The 25,553-nt window shown below is 50.9% G+C and overlaps 1 protein-coding gene across 3 annotated transcripts in view; it reads right to left on the bottom strand.

The window, feature by feature from the left end:
- Positions 1-18,363, bottom strand: part of tmem198ab (transmembrane protein 198ab) — a 106,577-nt gene extending 88,214 nt beyond the window's left edge. For all 3 annotated transcript variants that reach the window (XM_080199567.1, XM_080199570.1, XM_080199569.1), the window contains exon 1: positions 18,120-18,363. The gene's annotated coding sequence lies outside the window, so the exon portion shown is untranslated. The remainder of the gene's footprint in view (positions 1-18,119) is intronic.
- Between the last annotated feature and the right edge of the window lie 7,190 nt (positions 18,364-25,553).

Here is a 25,553-nt window from a genome sequence, read left to right as displayed (position 1 = left end):
TCCGCCATTTCTTTCAGAACCCTCGGATGCATTCCATCCGGTCTTGGGGACTTGTCCACAATCAGCCCCTCCAGTCTGTCGAGCACCGCCTCTCTAGTAACAGTAATGTCATTAAGACCCCCCAGTCCTACCACCTTTCCATCGCTAACACCCGGCAAATTATTCACGTCCTCCTCCGTGAAGACAGAAACAAAAAAGTTATTCAATACCTTAGCCATATCCCCATCCCCTACCACTAGGTCCCCTTTCTCATCCTCTAAAGGACCAACGTTCACCCTAGCCAGCCTCTTCCTTTTTATATATTTATAAAAACTCTTGCTATCCTTTTTTATATTAAGCGCTAGCCCAGCTTCATAGTTTCTCCTACCCTTCTTTATCAACTTCTTTGTCAATCTTTGTTGACATTTAAACCTCTCCCAATCCTCTTCTCGCCCACTACTCTTAGCTACTCTAAATTCCTCTGCTTTTAATTTAACACTTTCCTTCACCTCCTTCGTTGTCCACGGCATTTCAATGGCATATCCGCCAACACGCACAGCGGAGTAACGGCCATGTCGCTACGTTAGTAATTCGGGACTAAATGTCTCAAATTATAAATTCAAATCTGGTTCGGGGCAGCTTGTGAATTGGAGTTCCGTTAATTCAACAATCTGGAGCGAAAATCATTGATAAAAGGGACCAGCGGGTTGTGAAACACCCAACTGGCTCACGACTATCCTTTAGGGAAGGAAATCTGCCATTCTTACCCAGAAATAGTGGCATTGTTACTGGGCTAGTCATTCAAAAACCCAGGATAATGCTCTGGGGACCCGGGTTCAAATCCCACTACGGCAGATGCTGAGATTTGAAAGTCTAATGACGACCCTGAAATTATCATCGATTGTCGCAAAAACCCATGTGGTTCACTACTGTCCTTTAGGGAAGGAAATCTGCCGTTCTTACCTGGTCTGGCCTACATGTGAGTCTAGACCGACAACAATGTGGTTGATCCTTAACAGAAATGACTGAGCAAGACACTCGGCACTCAGATCCTGCGTGGACCAGCTGGCGGGGGTATTCACAGACACCTTCAACCTCTCTTTACACCAAACTGAGGTCCCTATCTGATTCAAGAAGTCAATCATCATCCCTGTACCAAAGAAAAGCCATGATGTGGAGATGTCGGCGTTGGACTGGGGTAAACACAGTAAGAAGTCTCACAACACCAGGTTAAAGTCCAACAGGTTTATTTGATAGTAAACCCACAAGCTTTTGGAAACGCTGTTCCTTCGTCAGGCTCCACTCACCTGACGAAGGGGCAAACCCCGAAAGCTTGTGGGTTTACTATCAAATAAACTGGTTGGACTTTAACCTGGTGTTGTGAGACTTCTTACAAAGAACAGCCAGGCAGTGTGCCTTAATGACTATCGTCCAGTGGCTCTGACATCCATCATTATGAAGTGCTTCGAAAGGTTACTCATGGCACGAGTCAATTCCAGCCTCCCAGACTACCTGGATCCACTACAGTTTGCCTCCCGCCGCAACAGGTCCACAGCAGACGCCATCTCCCTGGCCCTACACTCAACCCTGGAACACCTAGATAACAAGGACATCTATGTCAAACTCCTACTTATTGACTACAGCTCAGCCTTCAGCACCATTATTCCCACGAAACTCATCACCAAACTCCATGGCCTGGGTCTCGGCTCCTCCCTCTGTGACTGGATCCTGAACTTCCTAACCCATAGATCACAATCAGTAAGGATAGGCAACAACACCTCCTCCACAATCAGCCTCAACATCGCTGCCCCACAAAGCTGTGTCCTCAATCTCTTACTATAGTCCTTACACGCCTATGACTGTGTGGCCAAATTCCCCTCCAACTCGACTTTCAAGGTTGCTGATGACACCATCGTAGCGGATCGGATCTCAAACAATGACGAGACAGTGTATAGGAATGAGATAGAGAATCTGGTGAACTGGTGCAGCAACAATAATCTCGGCCACAACGTCAACAAAATCACCTCACCCGAGGAAGGAGAAGATCCCAAATAAACCTGTTGGACTTTAACCTGGTGTCTTACCGTGCTTACCTCAGTCAAACACCAGCATCTCCTCATCAACAAAACGAAAGAGATTGTCATCGACTTAAGGAAGCGTAATGGAGGACAAGCCTCGGTCTACACCATCGGGGCCAAAGTGGAAATGGCCGCACAGTGACACAGTGGTTAGCACTGCTGCCTCACGGCGCCAGGGATCCAGATCCAGAGTCCGCCTTGGGTGACTGTAATTTGTAACGTGTTGCTGTGATTCAATACTAAGGGTTGGAAGCTGATAACACATTTTATTGCCACTGTTTAAAGTTCAAATATCTATTTAAAAAACAACAGCACAGTGGTTAGCGCTGCTGCCTCACAGCACCAGGGACCTGGGTTCAATTCCGGCCTCGGGTCACTGTCTGTGCAGAGTCTGCACGTTCTCCCTGTGTCTGCATGGGTTTCCTCCGGGTGCTCCGGTTTCCTCCCACAGTCCAAAGATGTGTGGGTTAGGTGGATTGGTCATGCTATATTTCCCCATAGTATCAGGTGGACTGGCAGGGTAAATGTGTGGGGTTATGGGGATAGGGCTGGGTAAGAGATTTGGTGCAGACTCAATGGGCTGAATGGCCTCCATCTGCACTGTAGGGATTCTATTGTTCTATGACATAGGGGCAGAAATGAGGAATAACAGAATAGGAGTGTGTTTTGAGAGGATTAACTGTACGAATTAACATTGACTCACGTATGAAGTGGCAGGTTTATTAATGCTGTACTAATGTAATTATTCTGATTGGGTTGGAATGAGGGCGGCTTGGTAATCCGCTTGTTTCTATTCCAGGAGCTGGAGAACATCAGGTTAATGAGAATGATGAGCGGCAGCCAGTCACAGGCACTGACACCATCAACCAATCACAAACAGGGAAGTTGAATTCCCGAGGGAGCAGCCCCCTGGGATTCTGAGGGAAAAACAGCAGCAATTCCCCCAAAATAACAAAACGGTGTCAACAGCGATAGACAAGGTGACCAAACCTCCAACTGGCACCTTTCAGTGGATTCAGCAGGGCAAAGTTCAACTGGGGGGAATGGGAGGGAGGAATGGGGGAGGGGAGGCCGAGGTGAAGGGGGGGAATGGGAGGGAGGAATGGGGGAGGGGAGGCCGAGGTGAAGGGGGGGAATGGGAGGGAGGAATGGGGAGAGGCAGAGTGGGGAGAGGGGGACGGAATGGGGAATGGGTGAGGGGAGGAGGAGGGAGAGGTGGAGGGGGAGGGGATAATTGGGGGAGGTGGAATGGAAGGGAGGGATTGGGAGAGGCAGAATGGGGAGAGGGAATGGGGAATGGGGGAGGAGAGAAGGAGAGGGAAGGGGGAATGGGAGGGAGGATGGAGGAGGAAGAATGGGGGTGGGGGAGGGGGAGGAGAAAGGGATTAGGAGATGGGAAGGGAATGTGGATGGGGAAGGGGCATGGGGAAAGTGGGGAGGAGAAATGGGGAGAGGAAGGGATGAGTAGGAGTTGGACAAAGGGGGAGTGGGTAGGGGAATAGATAGAGGAGAGGAATGTGGGAGGGGAATGGGGGAGGGGCAGGGGAAGAGGTGGGAATGGGGAAAGGGGGGTGGGAATGGGAAGGAGGGAGTGGAATCGGGGAGCGAGGAATGGGAATGGGGAAGAAAGGGATGGGAAGGGACAGGGGAGGAGGAATGGGGGAATGGGAGAGGAAAGGGGAAAAGGGAATTGGATGGTGGGGTAAGGGGAGATAATTTTTAATTGTTTTAAAACATAGAGAGGAGGCTTTGAGGAAAGAATATCAGAGTTTCAGACATAGACAGTAAGGCCACTACAGACCAGGGAATCCTAAGTCAGTGAATAATACAGGGGGCCATTCGGTCCATCAAGGCTATGCTAGCTCTTTGAGCAGTATTTGGGTTAGTCCTACTTCTTTGCCCTTTGTCCATATCTCTGTCATTTTATCTAATTCCATTTTAACCATCTCTGGCAGGACGGGAATGAACTTGGAGGAGTTCCCTCACCAAACCTTGCCTTATAGAGGCACATACAAACAGGAAGAGGCCATTCAGCCCCTCAAGCCTGTTTTGCATTCAATTTGATTGTGGCTGACCTGCATCTAATGCCCTCAACCTGCATTGATCCCATAACCCCCTTAACACCCCCTTACCCAATAACGAGCTATCAATCTCAATACAGGCATTTTAAATTCTTTGGAGAGAGAATAGAGCCAATGTTTCAATTCAGGATGGAGATTCGAAATGCTGGCTCTATTTCTCTCTCCACAGAGGCTGTCAGACCTGCTGAGATTTTGTAGCATTTTCTGTTTTTGTTTCAGATTCCAGCATCCGCAGCATTTTGCTTTTCTCATTTTAAATTGTAATTAACATTGTATTAGGGGCGGCACAGTGGTTAGCACTGCTGCCTCACAGCGCCAGGGACCCAGATTCAATTCTGGCCTCAGGTGACTGTCTGTACAGAGTCTGCACATTCTCCCCATGTCTGCGTGGGTTTCCTCCGGGTACCCCGGAGTCCAAAGGCGTACAGGTTAGGCGGATTGGCAGTGCTAAATTGCTCCTTAGCGTCAGGGGGATTAGTAGGGTAAAGTACGTGACATTACGAGGATAGGAACCGGGTGGGTTTGCCGTTGGTGTAGGCCCGATGGGCCGAATGGCCTCCTTCTGCACTGTATGGATTCCACGATTCCAAATTCTTGCCCAACTTCTACAGATCTTTAAGGGAGAGAGTTCCACATTCCCACTCCCCTGAGTGAAAAGACATGTTTCCACACAACACCCATAAGAACATAAGAAATAGGAGCAGGAGTGGGCCATCTAGCCCTTCGAGCCTGCCCCACCATTCAATAAGATCATGGCTGATCTGAAGTGGATCAGTTCCACTTTCCCGCTTTCTCCCCATAACCCTTAATTCCCTTGTCTGTCAAAAACCTATCTACCCGTGACTTAAATATATTTAGCGAGGTAGCCTCCACCACTTCAACGGGCAGAGACACCCTGAAGATCATGGCTGGAATTTTAACGTCCCACCTCTCGGTTGTTCTGGGCTTCCCGCAGCCAGAGGAAATAATTTCTCTCTACTGCGCCTCTCAGTCCTTTAATCATCTTAAACCACTCAATTAGGTTAGTTCTTAATCTTCTGTACTGGAGGGAAATGTGAGTCTAGTCTATGGAACCTGTCATCCTGGGTTAACCCATTTTACCCTCGATCCTGCTCCAGTCACACTGATTCTCCCATCGAGGCACTTTGTGATATTTTGCACAGCTGATGTGTGTGGGTTGCTCGAAGCCATTTCTCATCAGATTCTTGCAGCCAGAGAGAGAGTGGGAGCCGATTCCTCCCAACAGTCTGGCGAAGACCGTCACATTGGAGACAAGAGACTAAAAAGAAGCGTTTTAAAAAGGCGTTTCTTCAGGTCACGGGTTCCACCCTTGTTGTGGTGAATGGTAACGCAGAATTCAATAGGTTTTCGAGGCCAGCAGAGAGATGGGCAAGGAAGCTACGCAACCAACTCCCCATCTCCAAGGCCTCAGGGACTGGAGGTTACTCTCAGTCACACTGCGTGTCATGAGAATGTGGAGCTCTCTCCCACAGGGATTGATTGAGGAAAAGGGTTATTTAAGGAGATCGTAGAATCCTCCAGAGCAGAAGGAGGCCACTGGGTTCATCAGATCTGCACCGACTTCAAACCCACCCATGCCCTATCCCCATAACCCCCGTGCATTTATCCTAGCTAGTCCCCCTGACACTAAGGGACAAACATGGCCAATCCACCTAACCAGCACGTCTTTCGGACTGCGGGAGGAAACCGGAGCGCCTGGAGGAAACCCACGTAGACACGGGGAGAACGTGCAAACTTTACACAGACAGTGATCCAAGCCAGGAATCGAACCCAGGTCCCTGGCGCTGTGAGGCCGCCGTGCTAACCACTGTACTATCCATTTTTTTAATGAACTTTCTCAAGGGGGAGCACAGAGGGAGAAAGGGATAGAAGGACATACTGATAGGGTAAGATGAAGCGGGATGGGAGGGGGCAGCTCTGGAGTATTAGAACCAGCCTCAAATGGTTGGGTCGAATGGTCTGTTTCTGTGCTGTCATTCCACCACTTTTTAAAAAGGAGCTCAGTCAAAACACAACCGCTCTGGGTGACTGGGCTGGCTGAGAAATGGCCTCTGACTGAAGGTAACGTTTCACTTCCTCATTCACACTACTTTCCCTTTGAGAATTCCTCAAACAACACCAGCCTCAAACACAGGGAAAACTCTCCCTGCTGTCCCAGTCGCACTGCCAGCTCCCAGCACTCCGTAAGATTCCCCTTAGTCACAGAGGCCGGAATTTTATGGGCACCCCGCCCTGATTCCGGGGATTGGGCGACGTTCAGAGAACGGCATTCTCCGCTGGCCTCGGCTGGGATTGTACACACCTCGAGTGGACATGCCGGTAAAATTCCGCCCAAATTGTGTGTGAATGCAATGTTGTAATTCACTGTAATTCCTTACAATGCACACATAAGAACATAAGAAATAGGAGCAGGAGTAGGCCATCTAGCCCTTCGAGCCTGCCCCGCCATTCAATAAGATCATGGCTGATCTGAAGTGGATCAGTTCCACTTTCCCGCTTTCACACACACCCTGTGCGCACACCCCGCGTGCACACCTGTGTGCACACACCATCACACAAACCCCAGCATGCACACCCCTGCGCACACACCCTTACGCACACCATCACACAAACCCCAGCATGCACACCCCTGCGCACACACCCTTATGCACACTGTCACACACACCCCAACGCGCACACCCCCCGTGCACACCACCCCCCGCGCACACCCCTGTGCACACACCCTCACTCACACCCCAGTGCACACACCCTCCACGCGCACATATAAACGCATATACCTTACAGTCTGCATTTTTCAACATATGATAATTATTTGTATATTGAAATGAACCCTTTTATTATTTTACATTAGGTTTTAATCTTAATCATTGTTTATAACTGTGTTCTGATCACTTGTTTCATTTCTACCATCATCATTGTTCAGCACTTGCTGACATGATGATTCTTCAACAGATCAGTTATCTATCTACCCATCTATCTATCTGTTTATCTCTCTCTATCTGTCTATCCCTCTCTCTATCTATCTATCTAGCTCTCTCTCTCTCTATGGCTCTCTCTAGCTCTCTCTCTATCTGGTTATGTTTATATGGGAGGTGGGCATTGTTGGCTGGGCCAGAATTTGTTGCCCATTCCTCATTGCCCATTGAACTGTGTGGCTTGTTTGGCCATTGCAATTTGTCCATCTGTCTGTCAGGCACACGAGGACTTTGAGAGTTTGGTTGGGTTGTGAAGGAAGGAAGGTGGTGGCTTGGTTCTCATCCCCAACACCGCAGGGAGGGATGAATGGGTGATTAGATACACTGAAGGAGTGATGATGGGGGAAGGAGGAGAGCTGGCTGCTGGCAGCCTGGAAAACAGCGAGGATCAGGTTGGCAGCGATGTCCGAGTGCAGAGTCTTCATCTGTCCCCCTGCTCCGCATCCTTCCCCCACCCCTCCCAGAACAGACTCTCTGCCCCATTCCTGGCTGGGTCAGAGAGGGCACAGAATGGCACTGACTGCCTCAGCCTTACAGCCAAGCTGGGTCTAACAGCAGCAACGCATCCTGTCTCTGAGACTGTCAGCCAAGGCCAGAAGACAGCACAATGGGAGCCTGCTCTATCCGGAGGCTCCTGGGGAGTTTTGTGAATTAGCCTGAAGGACACAGTCTTGCAAGCTTTTTAGCTCCAGAAATTTGCTGGGAATATAACCAAGAGCCTCTGAGTACTGATTGCTTTTATTCCATTCTTATTAATTATGGACGGCACGGTGGCACAGTGGTTAGCGCTGCTGCCTCACAGCGCCAGGGACCTGGGTTCAATCCCGGCCTTGGGTCACTGTCTGTGTGGAGTTTGCACATTCTCCCTGTGTCTGCGTGGGTTTCCTCCGAGTGCTCCAAAGATGGATTAGCTGTGGTAAATGTGTGGCGTTACGGCGATTGGGTGGGGGAGAGGGCTTGGGTAAGATACTCTATCAGAGAGTTGGTACAGACTCGACGGGCTGAATGGCCTCTTCTGCCCTGTCAGGATTCTATGAATGATAGTCCCTTATTCTCTAAGTGGCTGAAGCGGCAATTGACACTGGGTTATTCACTCATGGTGAGCATCACAGGCCAGCCAGAACCACCTCCCCCGCCGCCCAACACACCATGTATTCCAGCAGTGGGTGACAGTTTCTGGTGGGTGGGGCAATTGACAATAAACCTTGCAGCTGATTTTCAAACGGGAAAGTCTCCAGGGGAATTCTCACCACCCTCGCTGGGTTAGGAGACTCCCCCCCCCCCACTCATCCTTCCTACTCCCCCCAACACCCACCCTCCCCTCAACAACAGCCTTCCCCACACCCCACCCCACACATCACACCCTCTGCACCCCCAGCCAGGCCACAAACAACACCCCTCACACCCCACCAACAACACTACATTCTGCACTCTCTCCTTTCCTTCTCTATGAACGGTATGTTTTGTCTGTATAGCGCGCAAGAAACAATACTTTTCACTGTATGTTAATACGTGTGACGATAATAAATCAAATCAAATCAAAAATTCACCCCCTCCCCCCCCCCCCCTCCACCACCACATTGTCACTGCATTTCAAAATAGGGATTCACTCCTCTGTCACTCTCAGAGTCAGGGAAACCACCCCACTCCCCAGGAGCCTCCAGATAGAGCAGCTGCATTGATGTAGCGCCTCTCATGACATCAGCATATCCCCAGCCACTAGCTCACCACAGAAGCACTCCTTGCCGTGCATTGACAGCTGTGATATAGGGACAATGACAGCCATTTGTTACACAGCAAGATCCCACCAGCAGCAATGAACTAATTGACCTGAAACTCCTGACTGACACTGGGATCGGATGCAGCCCGCCTGGCAGAGCAGGTCCTCAGGGCCGTGTTCACCATTTCCTCCGTCCGTGCGGTGTTCCCTGGCTCTCTGCAGCTGGGGGGGCGGGGGAAGCTGGGGGTGGGGGGGAGGCGGTGGGATTTGGGGCATTAAAACCTGGCAAACTCCCAGCTCTTGCTGCCAAAGTCACCTGTAACCAATCCAAACTGGGCGTCTGTTTGGAACAGCTGCTGTGCTGATACGTGTGTCCTGACTGAGCTGTCCTCTTGGTGATGAATGTAATTGTGTCTGAACTGCGACATCCAAATGGTCCTGAAATGATTTCGTAATTTGCATCTGTAATAATCTTATCAGTGAGCCCATTCCACACGGGACTGCTCCCACATTATCAGGCCAAGACTTGCCTTTCATAATAGTTCCAATGTCCATCGCCTTACCCCCAACTTTACTCAGGTGTTGACTAGGGGATTTTCACAGTAACTTCATTGCAGTGTTAATGTAAGCTGACTTGTGACAATAATAAATAATACATTAATTCAACACACACAGAGTATGAGGGGAGTTGCTTACTGGCGATCTATACATCAGGAGAAAGGCTTCTACTGGCCAGGTTGAATGTTCTCCTGCGATGTATCATTCTATCTGCCCCGCTTGGTGTTGCTCAACTCCTTCCCATCCGCTCTTCCTTCACTTTGGGCGGATTGGACCAGGAATTCCCAGGTGCTGGTGGGAATGTTGCATTGTTTTCAGGAAGGTTTCCATGAGCCTCTGCCCTCCTGAGACTCAGTGCTCTGTCGGAGCTCTGAGGAGAGTGTGTGTTTGGGGAATCCTGTGTCAGGCATGTGGACCGTGTGGCCCCATTCAGTGGAGTTGATGGAGAGTGGTCAATGTTTGGATGCTGGGAATGTCAGCCTGAGCAGGAAGGCTGGCGTTGGCATGCCCATCCTGCCATGGAAAGCATTCTTTCTGCTGGTATCACAGCTTGGGGATGGCTCCTGCTCTGACTCAAGACGAAGAAATTACAAAACCCCAATTCACCATCCAGCCTCCCATCCATTGACTCTGTCTACACTTCCAGTTGCATCGACAAAGCAGCCAGCATAATTAAGGACCCCACACACCCTGGACATTCTCTCTTCCACCTTCTTCCGTCAGGAAAAAGATATAAAAGTCTGAGGTCATGTACCAACCGACTCAAGATCAGCTTCTTCCCTGCTGCTGTCAGACTTTTGAATGGATTTACCTTGCATTAGGTTGATCTTTCTCTACACCCTAGCTACGACTGTAACACTACATTCTGTACTCTCTCCTTTCCTTCTCTACGAATGGTATGCTTCTTTCTGTACAGTATGCAAGAAATAATACTTTTCGCTGAATATTAATACATGTGACAATAATAAATCAAATCAAATCAAAATGGATTTGTGGGATCTTGCAGAGGGAGCGCTGATGGTACTTTCCCAAGGTTTTGAGGTGTCTGCTATACACAGTCCACACCCCTGAGCCATAGAAGAGGGCAAGTATCACCACTGCTCTGTGGACCACGAGTGTGCAACCAGGTCTGAAGTGCCGGTCGACAAACACTTTCTTCCTCAGGTGACTGAAGGCTGCTCTGGCACACTGAAGGCATAGTGGAACTGCATTATCAGTGTCTGCACTAGTGGACAGTAGACTGCCAAGCTGTAGGAAGTGGTCAATGTCATTCAAGGCCTGGTTGTGGCCCCAACTCCACTTTCTTCTCTGTCCCCCATCATCCTTCACTCCCTTTGTCGATCAGAAGCCTGTGTAACTCAGTCTTGAATAAATTCACTGACCTAGAGCTCCAACTGCTCCCTCAGGGAAAGAATTCGAAGCACAAATCAGCCTCTGTTAAAGAAGTTAAGAGTCCATGGTGTTAATGGTAAGATCCTGGCATGGATTGGCTGACTGGCAGAAGGCAGAGAGCAGGGATAAAGGGGTCTTTCTCAGGATGGCAGCCGGTGACTAGTGGTGTGCCTCAGGGGTCAGTACTGGGACCACAACTTTTCACAAAATACATTAACGATTTGGAAGATGGAACTGAAGGCTAAGTTTGCAGATGATACAAGGATATGTAGAGGGACAGGTGGTATTGAGGAAGCAGGGGGGCTGCAGAAGGACTTGGACAGGTTAGGAGAGTGGGCAAAGGAGATGGAATACAATGTGGAAAAGTGTGAGGTTCTGCACTTTGGAAGGAGAGATGGAGGCACAGACTATTTTCTAAATGGGAAAATGCTTAGGAAATCAGAAGCACAAAAGGATTTGGGAATCATTGTTCAAGATTCTCTTAAGGTTAATGTGCGGGTTCGGTCAGCAGTTAGGAAGGCAAATGCAGTGTTAGCATTCATGTTGAGGGGGCTGGAATACAAGAGCAGGGATGGACTTCTGAGGCTGTGTAAGGTTGCGGTCAGACCCTATTTGGAATATTTTGAGGAGTTTTGGGCCCCATATCCAAGGAAGGATGTGCTGGCCTTGGAATGGGTCCAGAGGAAGTTCACAAGGATGATTCTTGGAAGGAAGAGCTTGTCATATAAGGAACGGTTGAGGACTTTGGGTCTGTACTCGTTGGAGTTTAGAAGGATGAGGGGGGATCTTATTGAAACTTACAGGATACTATGAGGCCTGGATAGAGTGGACGTGGGAACATGTTTCCACGAGTAGGAAAAACGAGAACTAGAGGGCACAACCTTTCAAACAGAGATGAGGAAGAATTTCTTCAGACAGAGAGTGGTGAATCTATGGAACTCTTTGCGCAGAAGGCTGTGGAGGCCGGGTCAGTGAGTGTCTTTAAGACAGAGATAGATAGGTTCTTGATTAATAAGGGTATTGGGGTTATGGGAAAAAGACAGGAGAATGGGGATGAGAAAAATATTAGTCATGATTGAATGGTGGAGCAGACTCGATGGGCCGAGTGGCCTAATTCTACTCCTGCGTCTTATGGTCTCAGAGAAGAAATCCCTCCTCATCTCTGTCTTCAAGGACCAGCTGGTCATGTCCACATACATAGGCAGTGAGCGCTCTCTCACTCGCAGGTCAGCGGGGCAAGGGCACCGTAATAAGAGAGAGCAAGATCCCACGGCTTTGATTCGGGATTGTGTGAACACAAAGAAAGATGGAGGTTCAAAATCATCACAGACAAACTGCCCCCTCACTCAGCCAGTGCGGTTCAGACGCATCGTAGGATCAAATTGGAGAAGAACGGGAATGTGGATATGATATCTCTCCTGGACTGCCCAGGACACTGGGAATAATTGCTCTGATCCTCTTCAATATAGTGGCCATGGGATCGATTATGTCTCTCCCCCCACAACCACCCCCCACCCCCAACGAAAGGCAGATGGAGCTATAGTTTAATAAATCACCCAGAAGATTTGACGTATTATTGTCACAGCCATCAGAACAAAGTGAAAAGTACTGGTTCCTGCTATACAGAAAAAACAAGGAGCTGATATGGAGGATCAACTGGATCGTGGATGACCAGTACACACTGGCTGGGCCATCGGTCTGCCCCCTCACTCACAGGACAGCGCTCTCCCTCACAGGACAGCCCCCTCACTCACAGGACAGTCCCCTCACTCACAGGACAGCCCCCTCACTCACAGGACAGCCCTCTCTCTCTCACAGGGCAGCCCTCTCTCTCTCACAGGGCAGCCCCCTCACTCACAGGACAGTCCCCTCACTCACAGAACAGCCCTCTCTCACTCACAGGGCAGCCCTCTCTCTCTCACAGGGCAGCCCCCTCACTCACAGGACAGCGCTCTCTCTCTCACAGAACAGCCCTCTCTCTCTCACAGGACAGCCCTCTCTCCCTCACAGGGCAGCCCCCTCACTCACAGGACAGTCCCCTCACTCACAGAACAGCCCTCTCTCACTCACAGGGCAGCCCCCTCACTCACAGGGCAGCCCCCTCACTCACAGGACAGCCCTCTCTCTCTCACAGGGCAGCCCTCTCTCTCTCTCACAGGACAGCGCTCTCCCTCACAGGGCAGCGCTCGCTCCCTCACAGGACAGCCCTCTCTCTCTCACAGGACAGCGTGCTGTCTCTCACAGGACAGCCCTCTCTCTCACAGGACAGCCCTCTCTCACTCACAGGACAGCGCTCTCTCACTCACAGGACAGCCCTCTCTCTCTCACAGGACAGCACTCTCTCTCTCACAGGACAGCCCTCTCTCTCACAGGACAGCTCTCTCCCTCACAGGACAGCTCTCTCCCTCACAGGACAGCCCTCCCTCACTCACAGGACAGCTCTCTCCCTCACAGGGCAGCCCTCCCTCACTCACAGGACAGCTCTCTCCCTCACAGGGCAGCCCTCTCTCACTCACAGGGCAGCCCTCTCTCACTCACAGGGCAGCCCTCTCTCACTCACAGGGCAGCCCTCTCTCACTCACAGGGCAGCCCTCTCTCACTCACAGGGCAGCCCTCTCTCACTCACAGGGCAGCCCTCTCTCACTCACAGGGCAGCCCTCTCTCACTCACAGGGCAGCCCTCTCTCACTCACAGGGCAGCCCTCTCTCCCTCACAGGACAGCCCTCTCTCCCTCACAGGACAGCCCTCTCTCCCTCACAGGACAGCCCTCTCTCCCTCACAGGACAGCCCTCTCTCACTCACAGGACAGCGCTCTCTCACTCACAGGGCAGCCCTCTCTCACTCACAGGACAGCCCTCTCTCACTCACAGGACAGCCCTCTCTCTCACAGGACAGCCCTCTCACTCACAGGACAGCTCTCTCCCTCACAGGACAGCGCTCTCTCACTCACAGGGCAGCCCTCTCTCTCTCACAGGACAGCCCTCTCTCTCTCACAGGACAGCGCTCTCTCTCTCACAGGACAGCGCTCTCTCTCTCACAGGACAGCGCTCTCTCTCTCACAGGACAGCGCTCTCTCTCTCTCACAGGGCAGCCCTCTCTCACTCACAGGGCAGCCCTCTCTCTCTCACAGGACAGCCCTCTCTCACTCACAGGGCAGCCCTCTCTCCCTCACAGGACAGCCCTCTCTCACTCACAGGGCAGCCCTCTTACTCACAGGACAGCTCTCTCCCTCACAGGACAGCCCTCCCTCACTCACAGGACAGCTCTCTCCCTCACAGGGCAGCCCTCCCTCACTCACAGGACAGCCCTCTCTCTCACAGGGCAGCCCTCTCTCACTCACAGGGCAGCCCTCTCTCACTCACAGGGCAGCCCTCTCTCTCTCACAGGGCAGCCCTCTCTCTCTCACAGGGCAGCCCTCTCTCTCTCACAGGGCAGCCCTCTCTCTCTCACAGGGCAGCCCTCTCTCCCTCACAGGACAGCACTCTCTCACTCACAGGGCAGTCCTCTCTCCCTCACAGGACAGCGCTCTCTCACTCACAGGGCAGCCCTCTCTCACTCACAGGACAGCGCTCTCTCACTCACAGGACAGCGCTCTCTCACTCACAGGGCAGCCCTCTCTCCCTCACAGGACAGCCCTCTCTCACTCACAGGGCAGCGCTCTCTCACTCACAGGGCAGCCCTCTCTCACTCACAGGGCAGCCCTCTCTCTCTCACCGGACATTGCTCTCTCTCTCACAGGACAGCGCTCTCTCACTCACAGGGCAGCCCTCTCTCTCTCACAGGACAGCGCTCTCTCTCTCACAGGACAGCGCTCTCTCTCTCACAGGACAGCGCTCTCTCACTCACAGGGCAGCCCTCTCTCCCTCACAGGACAGCCCTCTCTCTCTCACAGGACAGCGCTCTCTCTCTCACAGGACAGCGCTCTCTCTCTCACAGGACAGCGCTCTCTCTCTCACAGGACAGCGCTCTCTCTCTCACAGGACAGCGCTCTCTCTCTCACAGGACAGCGCTCTCTCTCTCACAGGACAGCGCTCTCTCTCTCACAGGACAGCGCTCTCTCTCTCACAGGACAGCGCTCTCTCTCTCACAGGACAGCGCTCTCTCTCTCACAGGACAGCGCTCTCTCACTCACAGGGCAGCCCTCTCTCCCTCACAGGACAGCCCTCTCTCTCTCACAGGACAGCCCTCTCTCACTCACAGGACAGCACTCTCTCTCTCACAGGACAGCGCTCTCTCTCTCACAGGGCAGCCCTCTCTCTCTCACAGGGCAGTGTTTTTGGTTCCCGTCTCGCTCCTGAGCTTTGAATGCACACATATGAACAGGGATGGCTTTTGACACAAAAGCTCCAGTAATAGCAGGTGAGGCCGGTATGAGGGAATCAAAGTGTATCCACTGTGTGAATCCTCCTCAGCCTCCCTTTCTCTCTTTCACCCCCCCCAACACACACACACACACACACAGACACACCATCACCCCCCCCCACACACACACACACACACAGACACACCATCACCCCCCCCACACACACACACACACACAGACACACCATCACCCCCACACACACACACACACACACACCATATCACCCCCCCACACACACACACACACACACAGACACACCATCACCCCCACACACACACACACACACACACACCATATCACCCCCCCACACACACACACACTCACCCCCACACACATACCATTACCCCCACACACATACACACACACAGACACAACATCACCCCCACACACACGCACATACACACACACCATTACCCACGCACACAGACACATCACCCCCACATACACACACCATCACCCCCACACACATACACACGCACACACACACACCGTCACCCCCACACACATACACACACACACACAACATCACCCCCATACACATGCACACACACACACAAAACCACCCCCACACACACTCACCGCCCACACATCCACGTACACTGCCAAACCCTCTCAAACTCCCCTGCCCCCACACAACCCCCATCTTTACATCTCCAGCAACCTCCTGTTTCCCACCCCCCATCATACACACACACACACACACACACAATCCCCCACATACACACACAACACCAAACACTGACACATTCATAACTCCACACACACCTCTGCCAACACACCCTCACACACAAAACCTTCTCCATTATTGCCATTGTTTGAATCTCTCCATCCTTCTCTCTGTACACACTCCCCCTCCCTCTCTCTGAGGTTCCATCATTTTCAGCTTGCTTTAAGCTGTCCGAGTGAGAAATTGATGATTCCCACAATCCAGGAACTGGCAGTGAGAGCACTGCCGCTTCGTGTGTGTGTGTCAGTGTGTGTGTGTGTGTGAGAGAGAGAGTGTGTCAGTGTGTGTGTCAGTGAGTGTATCAGTATGTGTGTCAGTGAGTGTATGTGTGTCAAGGTGCATGTCCGTGTGTGTGTCAGTGTGTGTGTGTCAGTGTGTGATTGTGTGTCAGTGTGTGACTGTATGTGTTAGTGTGTGTGTATGTGTGTATCAGTATGTGTGTGTGTCAATGTGTATATGTGTGTCTGTGTGTGTGTCAGTGTGTGACTGTATGTCTCAGTGTTGTGTGTGTCAGTGTGTATGTGTGTCAGTGTGTGTGTCAGTGCGTGTGTGTGTGTCAGTGTGTGCGTATGTCTGTGTGTGTGTTTCAGTGTGTGTGTGTGTCTGTGTGTGTGTCAGTATGTATGCCTGTCTGTGTCAGTGTGTATGTGCATGTCAGTGTGTGTGTCAGTGTGTGTGTGTGTGTCAGTGTGTGCCAGTGTATGTGTGTCAGTGTGTATGTGTGTGTGTGTCAGTGTGTGCCAGTGTATGTGTGTCAGTGTGTATGTGTGTGTGTGTCAGTGTGTGCCAGTGTATGTGTGTCAGTATGTATGTATGTGTGTGTGTCAGTGTGTATGTGCATGTCAGTGTGTGTATCAGTGTGTGTGTGTCTGTGTGTGTCAGTGTGTATGTGTGTGTGTGTGTCTGTGTGTGTGTCAGTGTGTGTGTGTGTCAGTGTGTATATGTGTGTCAGTGTGTGTATGTGTGTGTGTCAGTATGTGTATGTGTGTCAGGGTGTCAGGGTGTGTGTGTGAGCGTGTCAGGGTGTGTGTGTCAGGGTGTGTGTGTCGGGGTGTGTGTGTCGGGGTGTGTGTATGTGTGTGTCAATGTGTGTGTGTATGTGTGTCAGTGTGTGTGTCTGTATGTGTGTGTGTGTCAGGGTGTCAGCATGTCAGGGTGTGTGTGTCAGGGTGTGTATGTGTGTCAGGGTGTCAGCGTGTCAGGGTGTGTGTGTCAGGGTGTGTGTGTGTATGTGTGTCAGTGTGTCTGTGTGTGTCAGTATCTGTGTGTGTGTCAGTGTATCAGTATGTGTGTCAATGTGTGTGTGTGTGTGTCAGTGTGTGTGTCAGTGTATCAGTATGTGTGTCAGTGTGTGTGTGTGTCAGTGTGTCTGTGTGTGTCAGTGTGTGTGTGTGTCAGTGTGTGTGTGTCAGTGTGTGTGTGTGTCAGTGTGTATGTGTGTGTCAGTATGTGTGTGTCAGTATGTGTGTGTATGTGTGTGTCAGTGTGTATGTGTGTGTGTGTGAGCCGTTTTTGAGGCAGAATTACAGAGTCAGTAACGGAGCCTCGATGGTTATTTGTGTCGCTGCTGTTTGAACCAAACATCCCTTTGTTTTTGCCTTTTCCGCTGCTGCTGTCAGAGAGCGAGGATTCTCTCTCCGAGCCTCTGCCTCTGCTCCCCCCCCGCTCCCCCGTGCTGCTGCCCCCTTCCCCCCCTCCCCCAATCTCTCTATCTGTGTCCCCTCCCTCCCCACCCACACTCATTTCAGGCAGTGACCCTCCCAGCAGCTGGAAACAAAAGCTGGCAGCAGCATTGTGAGCAGCTGTGGGGAGGATAACATTGACAGCAGGGAGAAGTCACCCACCCTCACTGTCCGCCTGGATCCCCGGCGGCTGATAACCCCACACCACCACCCCCCCCCCCACAACCCATACCCCCCACCCACACCCAGACACCCTCCCTCCCCCTCCCCCTATCTCTCACATCAGCTTTGTTTTAGCATCGGGACACTGGGATGTCCCTGGTTCTCTGTCGGGGGAGCAGGGACATCCCAGTGTTTTCCTGCGCTAAAACAAAGTAGAGATTTACACATGTCCCCCCACCCCCCACAAATCCCCCTCCCACTTCCCCCCCCCAACAAATCCCCCTCCCCCTCACACTCCCCTGGCTTTGCCATTCACAGATCCCCCCCACCCCCACCCCCCTCACAATTACACTGAGACAGGAGCTATACAGAGATACCCACCAGCATTCAGACTCCAGGCTCCTTCTGGATGGGAGATGTGTGTCTCTCTCTGTGGTGTCTCTTGGTCAAGCGTCCATTCCGCTCCAGGCTCCCCCTCTCTCCAGCCCCTCCGCTTGAGGGCTTTTGCCCTCTCCCCTCGATTCTTCCTCGTCTGCCCAAGCGCTTTGTTTGCCTCTGTGTGTGTGTGTGTGTGTGAGAGAGAGAGAGAGAGAGAGAAATACTCAGGAGACCCTAATCCCCTCCCCCTTCCTGCAACATCAACCTTCACTTGGCACTGTGCCCCCTCCCTCCTCCTGCCCCACCCCCACCCCGCTTCTCCTCTCTGTCTCTCTCCCCTCCCTCTTTATGCCCAGAATCTCAGCCCACAACACAACCACAAAAAAATACCCCAACTGGACCAAATATTGGGAACATTACCTCACTCTCTCAGAACCTACCAACTAGCTGAGGGAAGCAGAGAGAGAGGGAGGGGAGTTCCCCCTGAGCTAGTTTCACACCAGGTCTGACAATCTTAGCAAATACTACACCACCAACCCCCCTCCACACACACACACACACACATCACTGTAACATCTCCCACCCCCGCTATCAGCAGCCAGGTCAGAGGGTGAGGGGAGAGCTGCCCCTGTGTATGTGCTTCATGGAAACCCTATCCCCAGCAGCAGCACAGCTCTGTTTTTCTAATTCACTCAGCTCCCTTTCCATGGTTTAAATGGTCCCTTCCACAGCCGAGGCTGTCACAGAGACAAGGCGTTAACCCTTCCAGCGCTGACAGTATCAACACTCTCCGGCAGCACTTCAATCACACTTACATCTCTGTCCCACTGGCCATGAAGGCAGGTGGGGCAACGTGCACACATTTCAATGTCACTGTGATTTCCCAGCTTTTTTATCTGTCAGTCCGGCTCACAATCTGGTCGGACAGAGAGCGAAGGAATGGTGGGTGGGCGGCTAAACAAAGACATTTCATTCCTATTGCACGATTCCTAACACCTGTATGTGCCAAAGTATTTACAGCCAAGCACTTACTTCGGAAAAGCAACTACTGTTGTAATGTAACGTTGATGTGGAGATGCCGGCGTTGGACTGGAGTAAGAAGTCTCACAACACCAGGTTAAAGTCCAACAGATTTATTTGGTAGCGCAAGCCACTAGCCGCTAGTGGTCTATACTACCAAGTAAACTTGTTGGATTTCAACCTGGTGTTGTGAGATTTCTCACTGTAATGTAACCACTCAGTACTGACCCTCTGACAGTACAGCACTCCCTCAGAACTGACCCTCTGATAGTGCGGCACTCCCTCAGCACTGACCCTCTGACAGTGCGGCACTCCCTCAGTACTGACCCTCTGACAGTGCAGCACTCCCTCGGCACTGACCCTCTGACAGTGCGGCACTCCCTCAGCACTGACCCTCTGACAGTGCGGCACTCCCACAGTACTGACCCTCTGACAGTGCAGCGCTCCCTCAGTACTGACCCTCTGACAGTGTGGCACTCCTTCAGTACTGACCCTCTGACAGTGCAGCGCTCCCTCAGTGCTGACCTTCTGACAGTGCAGCACTCCTTCAGTACTGACCCTCTGACAGTGCAGCACTCCCTCAGCACTGACCCTCTGACAGTGCGGCACTCCCTCACTACTGACCCTCTGACAGTGCAGCACTCCCTCAGCACTGACCCTCTGACAGTGTGGCACTCCCACAGTACTGACCCTCTGACAGTGCGGCACTCCCTCAGTACTGACCCTTTGACAGTGCGGCACTCCCTCGGTACTGACCCTCTGACAGTGCAGCACTCCCTCAGTACAGTGGGACACTGGGGCGACAGGGAAATGGGGGTGAGGGAGAAACAGGGCAAGGGAGAAATGAGGGTGACAGAAAGACATAGCAATAAGGAAATGGGGCAATGGGGAAACAGGGAAAATGGGGTAATAGGGAATTGGGGTGACAGGGAGACATGGCAATAAGGAAATGGGGATAAAGGAAGTGGGGCAATAAGGAAATGGGGCAGTAAGGAAATGGGGGTGACAGGGAGACACGTGGCAAAAAGGAAATGGGGGTGAGGGAGAAATAGGTGATATGAATGGGAAAACAGGACAAGGAGGAAACAGGGGCAACGGGGGGAGGTGAGGGCGAGGAGGAATAGGGAGATGGGCAGAATGGGGCAAGAGGGAAATGGGGAAGACAGAGAAAATGGGGGTGAGAGGGAAAATGGGGGTGACAGGGAAAATGGGGGTGACAGGGCAACAGGGAGGGGTGGGGTGTGGGGACAGGAGGGGGCTGCTGGTGGGGGGGGGGAGGTGGCACAGGGAGTGGGGGGATGGGATGGCAGGGACAGCTGCTTCCCTGAGCTGTGAACAATTAGTCACCATGCACTCAGGCACATCACAGTGAAGGCTTAAAAATACATTCCGTTTTAACCTTAACTCCTAAAGACAAATGGATCTAAATTCTGCTTTATGGAGCCTGAAGACAGAAGCTAGTTTTACAGCACAGGACTGGAGTCTGAGCAGTGTGTGTATATTCTGGAATAATTAACAGGATTCAGTGAGAGTGCTCAGTACAGAAATATGAACACTCGGTTACAGTCACTGCTCCAACCACTTCGGGGGGGGGAACAGCGTTGGGTATGATTGTGATGTCTGGCTGTTACACCCGGTATGCTTTTGAGGGAGGGAGCGGGGGTTCCTGTTATTGCGAGGTTAGTTTTAGTCTGGAGAGAGGGAGCTAGAGCGAGAGTGGTAGTGGCTGGGGACGGAGAAAGAGGAGAAAAGATTGCGAAAGGATAAAAGATACAGAAAGGAAGGTGAGAGAGTTCAGTGAGTCAAGCCAAAGAACTGGGAAAGATTCTATTTATTCATTCACGGGACGTGGGCATCGCTGGCTGGGCCAGTATTTATTGTCCATCCCCAACTACCCTTGAACTGAGTGTCTCACTTGGTCATTTCAGACCGCAGTTAACAGCCAACCACATTACTGTGGATCTGGAACCACATGTAGGCAGATTTCCTTCCCTAAAGGACATTAGTGAACCAGATCGGACTTCTCAACAATCGATAGTCACCATCACTGGAACCAGCTTTATATTCCAGAATTTATTAAACGAATTAAAATTCCACCAGCTGGGATTTGAACCCATGCCCCCAGAGAAGTGGCCTGGACCTCTGATTACTAGTCATAGAATCCCTGTACTGTAGGAGGAAGCCATTCGACCCATCGAGTCTGTACCGACCGCAATTCCACCCAGATCCTATTCCCATAACCCCATATATTTACCCCAACTAGTCCGCCTGACACTAGGGTTAATTTGCTATGGCCAATCAACCTAACCGGTACAGGACTGTGGGGGGAAACCCATGCAGACATGGGGAGAACACGCAGACTCTGCACAGAGGGTGACCTGAGACCGGAATTAAGCTCAGGTCCCTGGCACTGTGAGGCAGCAGTGCTAACCACTCTATTGACTTAATGCTATAATTTCCTCCAATGGTAAGATTACTTGGGCTCAATCCCAGTTCTGTGTTTTCAGCTGTTATTAATGTATTTATCTGAGTAAAGGATCGGGCTGTTTTCATAGAATCATAGAACCCTACAGTGGAGAAAGAGGCCCTTCGGCCCATCGAGTCTGCACCGACCATAATCCCACCCAGGCCCTGCCCCCATATCCCTCCAACATTTACCCGCTAATCCCTCTAACCTAAGCATCCCATGACACTAAGAGGCAATTTTAGCATCAACCTAACCCACACAGCTTTGGACTGTGGGAGGAAACCGGAGCACCCGGAGGAAACCCACGCAGACATGAGGAGAATGTGCAAACTCCACACAGACAGTGACCTGAGACGGGAATCGAACCCGGGTCCTTGGAGCTGTGAAGTAGCAGTGCTAACCACCTTGCTAACAGGAATTGAACCCGGGTCCCTGGAGCTGTGAAGCAGCTGTGCTAACCACCGTGCCACCGTGCCACCCCAACAGTTTAATTGCTGAAATAATTCTTTGCTCGTTTTTTCTTGTGTGAGTTTGCAGTGCACCCAACGGCTGCTCGGTTACACTGCAGCAAAACTACCCCTAATTGGCTGCAAAGTGTTTCGGAGAGCCCTGAGGAGGTAAAGGTGCTATATAAACGCAAATCTTTCTAATTGTGTCACAGATGGTGCTGGAATGACTATCTGAGGTAGTTTTCTTCTGTGACCCAGTTTCCTGATCACAGTAATTAAAGCAGTGAATAGCAGCCATTAGCGGAGTGTCCGCTTATCCTCAATAACCTTGCTGACTCTGTGAAGAAAGAACGCTTTGTGTTTTTAATCAGTGTCTCCCAGGCTGTGCTGTCTGCTGCTCTGGCCGACTTCCCCCCCATCAGTATTAACCATTACCCCCTCCCCCCCACCCATATAGAATCATAGAGGTTTACAGCATGGAAACAGGCCTTTCAGCCCAACCTGTCCATGCCGCCCTCTTCTTTAAATCCCTAAACTAATCCCAATTGCCCGTATTTGGCCCATATCCCTGTATACCCATCGTACCCATGTAACTATCTACATACTTTTTAAAAGACAAAATTGTACCTGTCTCTGCTACTACCTCTGGCAGCTTGTTACAGACACTCACCACCCTCTGTGTGAAAATTTGCCCCTCTGGACACTTTTGTATCTCTCCCCTCTCACCTTAAATCTATGTCCTCTAGTTTTAGACCCCCCCATGCCCCGGCACATTTAGGAAAAGATATTGACTATCTAGCTGATCTCTGCCCCTCATTATTTTATAGATCTCTATAAGGTCACCCCTCAGCCTTCTACGCTCCAGAGAAAAATGTCCCAGTCTATCCAACCTCTCTTTATAACTCAAACCATCAAGTCCAGGTAGCATCCTAGTAAATCTTTTCTGCACTCTTCCTAGTTTAATAATATCCTTTCTATAATAGGGTGACCAAAACTGTACACAGTATTCCAAGTGTGGCCTTACCAATGTCTTGTACAACTTCAACAAGACGTCCCAACTCCTGTATTCAATGTTCTGACCAATGAAACCAAGCATGCCGAATGCCTTCTTCACCACTCTGTCCATCTGTGACTCCACTTTCAAGGAGTTATGGACATGTACCCCTAGATCTCTTTGTTCTGTAACAAATGATAGGGTATCCCCAATGCCCTACCATTAACTGAGTAAGTCCTACCCTGATTCAATCTACCAAAATGCATCACCTCGCATTTATCTAAATTAGACTCCATCTGCCATTCGTCAGCCCACTGGCCCAATTGATTAAGATCCTGTTGCAATTGGAGATAACTTTCCTCATTATCCATTATGCCACCCATCTTGGTGTCACCTGCAAAATTACTAACAATGTCTCCTATATTTTCATCCAAATCATTAATATAAATGACAAATAACAGTCGACCCAGCACTGATCCCTGGGGCACACCGCTGGTCACAGGCCTCCAGTTGAAAAATAACTCTCTACAACCACCCTCTGTCAAGAGCAAATTTTGTATCCATTTAGATACCTCATCCTGGATCCTGTGAGATTTAACCTTATGCAACAACTTACCATGTGGTACCTTGTCAAAGGCCTTGCTAAAGTCCATGTAAACAACATCTACTCCACTGCCCTCATCTACCTTCTTGGTTACCCATTCAAAAAACTCAATTAAATTTGCGAGACATGATTTTCCACTTACCAAGCCATGCTTACAGACCCTAATCAGTCCTTGTGTCTCTAAATGCCTGTAGATCCTGTCTCTCAAAATACCTTCCAACAACTTACCCACCACAGACGTGACGCTCACTGGCCTGTCGTTCTCAGGCTTTTCCCTGCAGCCCTTTTTAAACAAAGGCACAACATTTGCCACTCTCCAATCTTCAGGCACCTCACCTGTGACTATCAATGATTCAAATATCTCAGCTAGGGGACCCGCACTTTCCTCCCTAGCCTCCCACAACATCCTGGGATACAATTCATCAGGTCCCGGAGATTTATCTACCTTGATGAGCTTTAAGAATCTTAACACGTCTTTCTCTGTAATATGTACACTCCTCAAGATATCACTATTTATTTCCCCAAGTTCCCTAACATCCATGCCTTTCGCAATAATAAATACTGATGAAAAGTATTCATTTAGGATCTTATTCATCCCTTGTGGATCTGCACATAGATAACCTTGTTGATCCTCAGAGGCCCTACTCTCTCCCTTGTTACTCTTTCATCCTTTATGTATTTGTAGAAGCTCTTTGGATTTTCCTTTGCCTTGCCTGCCGAAACAATCTCGTGTCTGCTTTTTGCCCTCCTGATTTCTCTGTTAACTCTACGCCTACACCCGATATACTCTTCAAGGGATTCACTTGATTCTAACCGCCTATGCATGTCATGTGTCTTTTTCTTCTTCTTGACCAGGGTCTCAATATCCTGAGTTATCCAGGGTTCCCTACTTCTGCCAGCCTTGCCCATCATTCTAAGGGGAATGTGTTTACCCTGAACCCTGGTTAACACACTTTGAAAGCTGCCACTTACCAGGTGTCCCTTTGCCTTCCCACAGACTCCCCCAATTAACTTTTGAAAGTTATATCCCCTCACTCACAATAACCCCTCCCCGACAATACCCCTCCCCCACAATACCCCTCCCCCACACATACACCACCTCTCCCACAATACCCCTCCCCCACACATACACCACCTCTCCCACAATACCCCTCCCCCACAATACCCCCTCCCCCACACATACACCTCCTTCCCCACAATACCCCTCCCCCACACATACACCACCTCTCCCACAATACCCCTCCCCCACAATACCCCCTCCCCCACAATAACCCCTCCCCGACAATACCCCTCCCCCACAATACCCCTCCCCCACACATACACCACCTCCCCCATAATACCCCTCCCCCACAATACCCCCTCTCCCACACTTACCCCACCTCTCCCACAATACCTCTCCCCCACAATACCCCCTCCCCCACACATACACCTCATTCCCCACAATGCCCCTCCCCCACACATACACCCCCTTCCCCACAATACCCCCTCCCCCACCCATACAACCCCTCTCCCACAATATCCCTACCCCACAATACCACCTCCCCTACCCATATATCCCCTCTCCCACAATACCTCTCCCCCACCAATATAACCCCTCTACCACAATAGCCCCCCTACACATATACTCCCTCCACCTCAATCCCCCCCCCCTACAATAATCCCCCAACTCATATGCCCCCTCCCCACAATATACCCCCTCCCCTTCAATAATCCTCCTACCCATTTACCCCCTCCACCACAATAGCCCCCTCTCCTCCACCTATATACCCTCCGGTCGGAATTCTACCACCTTGCCTGCCCCAAAATCAGGGTGGGCGAGGTTGTAAAATACCAGCCTATATGTAACTCCAGACCCATAGCAATGACTCTTAACCCCCGTCTGAAATAGCCAAGTGAGCCATTC

This window comes from Carcharhinus amblyrhynchos, chromosome 11, assembly GCF_965287045.1.
Source record: "Carcharhinus amblyrhynchos chromosome 11, sCarAmb.v2.hapA, whole genome shotgun sequence".
NCBI lineage: Eukaryota > Metazoa > Chordata > Chondrichthyes > Carcharhiniformes > Carcharhinidae > Carcharhinus > Carcharhinus amblyrhynchos.
The sequence above is the reverse complement of the archived record's forward strand: the minus strand, read 5'-3'. Positions and strand labels throughout refer to the sequence as shown.